Below are 7,955 nucleotides of genomic sequence, written 5' to 3' on the forward strand. Positions count from 1 at the left end.
AAACAGCGATATGGTTTCGAGTCAAAGGCTCCTATTTTATTAAGTATATGAAGTCGTTGTGACACTTCTCACTATCAGAGTGGCGTAGTCAGAAGCGTGACATTCTGATAGTAAGGGTATTACAGAAAATATGAAAGATACTTAAATGTGAAGTAAAAATATAATACTAAATCAGCGCATACTAATTCAAATCTAACTGGACCCATTCGATGATTCCATTTTTGCTTGGATCTATTTTCACGATTTTTTCCATATATGACTTACATTTCTTTGCAAAGTAAAAATTCATACATAGAGTCATTTAGATTTGACAACAAATACACGTTACAAACATTAAAGCCAAGAAAGTAGGTTTAAAATATATCACTTTGATGATATCAAGCCTCTAAAAGTGAACTAATTTTCGAAAATGAAGTTCAGGTACAGTCATTAGACAATTTTTCATCATCTCTCTAAATGAGTTATATGATATATAATGATACTTTTTAATCGTTTCTTAAATTGCTTCTATAACTCTCCAATAGTATCTATCATCTAATGCTCAGCATCACTTAAAATATTATATTTAGACTAGAATGAAACAAAGAATTAGATTATTTTACATTGCATGCTAAGACCAACACTAAAAAAATTAAAATAGAGAATGATCTACTCACATTTGCATAATTCAACATTGAAATTTTAGTCTCACTTGGCACAGCTTGCCAGCTAGTATATAATAATGTGACCAAATTAGAGTTTCTTGCAAGTGTACCTAAGAAACGACTAAACAATTGAACATGTGTGCTTGTTGGGCCTATATGTTTGCTGTTGTACCATGTTAACTCTATCTGTCTCTCCATAACATAAATATGCTTGAGTTGGGCAGGACCACGAACACTTTTCATTTTGATACCTATTTTCAATCTCATTACTAGAGAATATTAACAAGAATATTAATCTAATAAATAAAAAATTAATCTAATAAATAAAAGAGTTAGGTTAGTATCTTTCATTATTTGCTATTGAAACTAAGAATAAAATCATTATCGTTGTTACTGTCACTACTATCACGAACACTTGGAATATGATCATCATAATTATACTCATATTCTTCATTATTTTTATCCGATGATATCCCATATTTTTCAAAGAATTTATCTAAAGTCATAGCTGGGATAAGAGACTCGATCTTGTGTTCTTCTTCTTTGTTGAATTTTTTCATTGGCATCTTCTTCCTAGTTAGCTTCTTGCTTTGACCTTCATTTGCATTGGTTTTCATCTTGTCTTGATCATCTTTTTCATTGGCATCTTGTCTTGATTATCTTCTTCATTGATCATCTTGTCTTTATTATTTGTTATCCTCTTTTTCGTTGGCATCTTGCTTTAACCCTCATCTTCAACTTTTGTCAACTTTTTATTAACATCTTGCTTTTTTTTTCTTTGTTTCATTATTGCTATCATCCCCACGTGCAGCTAATACATGTTTCCTTTTGATTTGAAAATGTTTTACCAATGCATAAGTACTCATGAATTGAATTTTTCGAGTTCTTTATTAGACTCTTGTTCTTCAAGGGACTTCTTTGTGACTCCATTTCGGATAGGGTCATTATCCATCTTCTTTTGGAATTTCCTTTATTGTTCATCTTGTATCCCAAAAAGAGAAGTCAAATAAAGCATAAACATAATTCAATTAAAAAAGAGAAGTCAAATGAAGTATAAAGATAATCCAAGACCTTAAAGTCACTCAATTTCCTCATCACTATCAAACTTACCAAACTCTGTTTCTTCGTCTTTAAGGTGGAGCTTATTTGGTGCCACATTAACAACAGGTCGCACACCTTGTCTAACCAAGTCTACCTCACCAATATCACTTAAAGGTATCAGACTATTCGCAGATTCATGTGGCTCTCTTATATTATGATCAAACTATAATTGGACACCGATATTAAATAAGTCTCTTGAAACCGTTTTCATCACATATTGCTTTTTGGGAAATGTATGGATCTTTCACATAAAAGCACTGGTGTGCTTGGCTTGCCAACGCAAATGGTTCTTCTTGGTAACATCTTTTGTTGAAATGAATATATGTCAAACCATAATTATCTTCCTTAGCCATATACCACTCACACTTAAATAACACAACTTTAAATTGGCTATAATAATCAAACTCAACAATATCGATAATTCTACCATAATATTTTATGTTGGCCTTGATTTTTTTTTGTCCTTAACACTAGCAAAGCTTGTAGTTTCAACCACCACAATGACACCATTGTTTTGCATTTTTCGCATAACTTCTCGCTGCTTAGTATGAAATCTGTACCCATTGACGATATTAGCAGAAAATATTTTTGCAAATTTATTTGGACCCTTAGATAATTGTCGTATCTAATTGGGAACATCATCCTTTATGGCATCTCTTGCAAACTATTCTAGAAAGTCTTCATTTTGATCTTTAACGACGTTCCACTTTCGCTTCCGCTGGCCTTGCTTTTGTTTCTCACCATGTTCTCTACAAGGAATGTGCATTATTGTTTATTGGTAAAGAAAATGCTACCAAAATTAGTCTAAGAAAAAGACAAATGAGAAGTTAAGATATCTCATATAAGGCTCCATGTTATCGCAATTGTTTAATACATATGCATTAGCTTGAAGGAGTGATATCTCGTCCAAAATAATTAGTTGCCTTTTTTTTTCACCCAATGGACTTCTCTTGTTTGTAAACAAATTTGAATCAGGATCTTTGCTTGTAGTGCATTCATCATTATTCCGAGATACTCTGTTGAATCTTGTTTTCACTCCCTCATGAAAATATCTTGAACAAAAGGTTAAACACTCTTCAGCCAAATAATCCTCTGCAATTGATCCTTCTGAACGACTTCTATTATGAACGCATGATTTTAGTGTGAACATGTATCTCTCAATCAGATACATCCATTGAAACTGGACGGGACCACCTAACCTTATTTCATCAGCTAAATGAATAGGCAAATGAACCATCATATCAAAAAAGTTAGGGGAAGATCCTCTCCAACTGGAACATAGTCTCTACAATCTCTAACTCCAAACCATTAATCTATTCTAAAGAGATTTCTTTTTGACATAGCCAACAAAAAAGGAACACAAGTGAACTAGAGGAGCAACAACATGATCAGGAAGAATGCTTGTGATTGGTATTTGCAACAGGTAATGCAACATGATTAGGAAGAATGCTTGTGATTGGTACACAACGAAAAATGTTTGAAGCACTTTCATCAGGCAATTTTGTTTTCTTTAAAACACCGAAAAAATAGATTTCTCCCTTTTGGTTATGGAGAAGCATGCTCTAACAAGTTTAGTTCTTTTGTCATCCTTTGTATTTTTTTGGTGGAGATTCTTTCGAATGTCCATCTCCTTAAGATCATAACAAGCCTTTGCATGATCCTTTGTCTCTCTAGGAATATCTACTAATAAGGTCTCAACTATACTGTCAACTATATTTTTCTCTATATGCATTACGTCAACGTTGTGTCTAATCATACAATCCTGCCAATATGGTAACTTAAAAAAGATTGATCTATTTTTTGCTTGGCCTTTATTTTTGTTTTGCATCTTCCCAAAAACATTCTCTTTGACTTAAATATATCTAGAACCTCTGCATCTGTTAACATTCGTGGTGGATCCCTGATTTTGGTTTTTCCATTAAAAGATCTCTTGTTAGACCTCTATGCATGATCAACTGGCAAAAACTTCCTATGGTCCATGTAAACTATCTTTTGGCTATGTTTCAAATAACAAAAAGAAGTATCATATTTACAACAAGGGCGAGCCAACTTCCCTTTTGTACTCCAACCTGACAACATCGCACACGCTGAAAAATCAGCGATTGTCCAAAGAAGTGCGGCATGCATTTGAAAAGTTTCATTTTTAAAAGAATCATATGTATTTATTCCTAACACCCATAGCTCCTTTAACTCTTTATTCAGTGGTTGCATAAAAACATCAATATTATTTCTTGGTGAATAGCATCTAGGTATGAACAAAAAGAGCATGCAATATTTTGACTTCATGGACATCCAAGGAGAAAAATTGTACACCATTAAGACATACTACAAGAAAATTGCCTGATACGGTCGGATTTACCAAAATAATCCACTAGTAATCTGTTTACCGTCGGAATAAATCTGACGGTATAAATCTTGCCAGTAATTATTTACCAACAAATTTTCTTATCTGCTGCTAATTACTGTCAGAAATTTTCCGCCGAAATCTTTTACCGTCAAATTTATTCCCCGGTAAATCTGACGGTAATATGTTATTTAATAATAACTAAAATAATAATTTCCAGCGGATTTATCCGACGGTAAATCCGCCGATAAACTTAAAATTTTAATTTTTTTTTATAAATTTACTCATCATCATCCTCTTCCTACAGCAGAAGAGAACAAAAGCATATATAACTATTACCAATCAATCAAACAAGTAAAAAAGGATAAAATTAAAGTACAAAAAAAAGTATAATAACCAACTACACTATAGGATAGTAATCCCCATATTCTGCAAATAGAAAGAAAAATTAAGTATATATGCTCATTATGACTAGAAACTTGTCTTAAAGTATTATTTGCACACTTATGAAAAAAATTAAACCCAATTAAGAACCTTTTATGTTCAATAAAAGATAATCCATATATCATATCTTATTACTCTTAATGGCCTATGCTGTTGACTTAGTAAGCTTAATCCAAATTAAAATTCTACCCACTACCAGCAAATCAATATATAAATTTGTTCACTTTTTTCTCCAATTATTACCGGTGAATTTACCGTCAAAAAGTCAAATCTAATGATAATCTTTTTTATTTGAGGAATTTATTGCCAAATCTGTTGGTAAATCCGCAGGTAAACCCATTGCTAACGTTCGACGCTAAATCCGACGGTATTCAGCATTTTTCTTATAGTGACAACTGGCTATGTGCTATATGACATGTTCATAGTTCGAAAATGATTGAAACCATCACTTGCCAAACAAAGTCTCTGGTTGCGAAGTTTTTTTGCAAAGTTTGGGTACCGACTATCCAGGTTCTTCCATGCTTGGCCATCAGCAAGATGCCTTATTCAACCATCCTTCAAACGCTGCTCATCATGCCACCTCAACGCCTTTGCTGTGTTCGCAACAACCTTATGAACTTTCTTTGGTAGCATAAAGTCATCTTCGTTGTCATCCATAGTAGTAGTCTCATTATATCAAGAGATTCCACAAATATGGCAAACTGAGTCATTTATATACTTATTTTGATACAGCATACAATCATTAGGACATGCATCGATCTTTCTATAGTCAAGACCCAAGTCTTTAAGAATTTTTTAAATAAATAATTTAAATATTTTATTTACCGATATACATAATTTGAAGCATTTTTACGAGTTTTCATTTTATTACTTTTCTCATTGACAAACAGATTTTTGCCGGTATAGAAATTATCAATTGATCAATCGTAGTATAGTCTAAACCGACGCAAATCCTTCATCAAACAAATCTACAATCTATATCCGAGAGTACTAGTCTCCTGAGTCGTTCTCCCTTGGAATTGCCAAAGTGTGCATCTTATTGATTTAGTAAACTTTGTTGGAATTCTTTGAAGGTTTTAGCAAAGCAATGAGAAACAAACAATCAATTATCAAAAGACTTGGCTTAGGGTTGGTGTTGGAAATCCTATCCTTATAGTCCATTCAATGTTGATAACAATTAGGCCTTGCTCCATTTAGTTATCCCCTAGGTATAGAGGAAGGTCAAATGAAAGTAATTAACTTGAGTCACAAGTCCTAGCTTCACCTTATGGGAATCTAGCTTTAGTGCACTCCAAGCCAACTAGCAATCCCTAATTCCAAACCAACTATTGATACACTATTCAACTTCTTCCAAAGACCAAACCCTATGCCAAGTGTGAGAATTCTACTCCATAGCTAGTGTTGTCATTTTATCAAACATGTGATGAGCAAGAAGGAAAGGCATAGTAAAATGAGAAGAAAAGTCAAATTGAAAGTATTGCAACACAAAGATCTAACAACAAGTCTCAAAGAGTAGCAATGAAAATCCAAAATAGAGATGAAATCCAAAATTACAAAGTTGAATTCTAGATCTATGAAAATTGATCAATTGTATCTACTACTTGAAATTGGAAAAGAAAATCTATGGCATGAACAAAGTGGAGTGAGAATTGTAGTGGATCTCACCAAAAGGTCATTGAAAATTCAGAAATTAGAAGAGGATGAACCCTAGTGAAGCTTGGAATCTCCCTCTTCTTCTCCCAAAAAGTGTAACTAACTCTCTCTTCTCTCCAAAAAGGGAAAAATATCTAGATCTAGAAGAAATGAACTAAAAGTGTCCTTAACCCTTGTTCCTTTGGTCTTCTTAAGCTTTTCCCGCCAAGGTGCTTCTCTAAGAGTGGAATCCTCAACTGCCTCCACGCCTAAGTCACGTGACTTCTTAAAAAAATCATATTCGCAAATTGGCGCGCACGCGCAAGGCACGCGCACGCGCCGTTGAGACGTCTTGCAATGTGCGCGGAGGCGTGATGTACGCGTGCGCGCCCATGAAGATCCTGGCTTAGCCGCTTCTCAAGACGGCTCTTGGCTTCGGCTCCATGTAGCCGTATCCGCGCGGGCGCGCCAGGTGTGCGCACGCGCCTATGCGAAAATTCCCAAGGCTTAATCCTCATGCTTCCTTTCTTCGTACCCGTCTTCTTTCTCCCTTTCGGTCCATTCCTACTCTATATCCTGGAACCACTTAACACACAAGTCACGGCATCGAATGGCATCAAGAGAAGATTAGAAATGTATCTATTTTAGTGTAAAACAAGCATGTTTTCATTCATGAGGCAAAACTAGGGAAGGAATGCAAAATCTTGTATTTTCATATGGAAAGTGTGTGGAATCATTGATAAAACCCTTGAAATCATCACAAGGTAAATCCTCAAATTGGGGTTTGTCAACCTCCCCACACTTAGATTCTAGCATGTCCTCATGCTTAGAGAAATACAAAGAAACACAGAAGACCGAGGGATCGCAAAAGTATAGGACTCATGAAGTGTGACCTACTTATATGCATGCAACTATGACTAGTGCTACTATCCACTTGGTTGGGAACAAATTAGCCTTCTTAGGACATGTGCGAGCACATGGGACATGATGGTGGTCAAAGCATAGGACTTGCCACTTTCTAAGCATCAAATGCAATATGTGCAACCTTGCATGAGGAGTGCTCGCGAGAGCCGGGAATCAAAGGATTGAGCATCGAACCCTCACCGGAGGTGTTTACACTCTAATCACTCGGTGTTTGGGGTTTATTCTCTCAATTCTCCCCTAATCATGCTTTCCAAGATTTGTTTTTCATCTAACAATCAACAATTATTCAATGCATGCATACACTTATCATGGGGTCTTTTCCTTAGGTTGTAATGGGGTTAGGGTCAAGGTAGGGTCATATATGGCTAGTGGACTTAGGATTTGAATCTTTGATTAACTTAAACTTTCCCACCTAACCTATATAATGACCTATACAATTAGGTACTAGCCTAACTACCCATTCCTCACTTTTCTACATACTCATGCATTTTCTTTCCGTTTCACAATACTTATGCATTGATTCCTCTTGAGCTTCACTTTGGGGCATTTTGTCCCTTATTCATTATATATATATATTTTTTTCTTTTGTTCTTTTGTTTCTTTCTTTTTCCATTTTTTTCTTTTTCTTTTCCATATTGTTCTCTTCTTTTTTTTTTCTTTTGTTCTTTTGTTTTTCTCAAATTTTTTTTTTTTATATACAAGAGCGTCAATGCACAAGGTTTTACATTTGATCAATTCATGAGTATGTACCCAATTCCCAATATTCCAATAATAATACAAAATACCCTTCTATTCACCCAATGTCCCAAGGTTCCCACACTTGAATGATACTCACACACACTAGCCTAAGCTAATCAAAGATCCAA

The sequence above is a fragment of the Arachis hypogaea genome, chromosome 12 (assembly GCF_003086295.3).
Source record: "Arachis hypogaea cultivar Tifrunner chromosome 12, arahy.Tifrunner.gnm2.J5K5, whole genome shotgun sequence".
Taxonomy (NCBI): domain Eukaryota; kingdom Viridiplantae; phylum Streptophyta; class Magnoliopsida; order Fabales; family Fabaceae; genus Arachis; species Arachis hypogaea.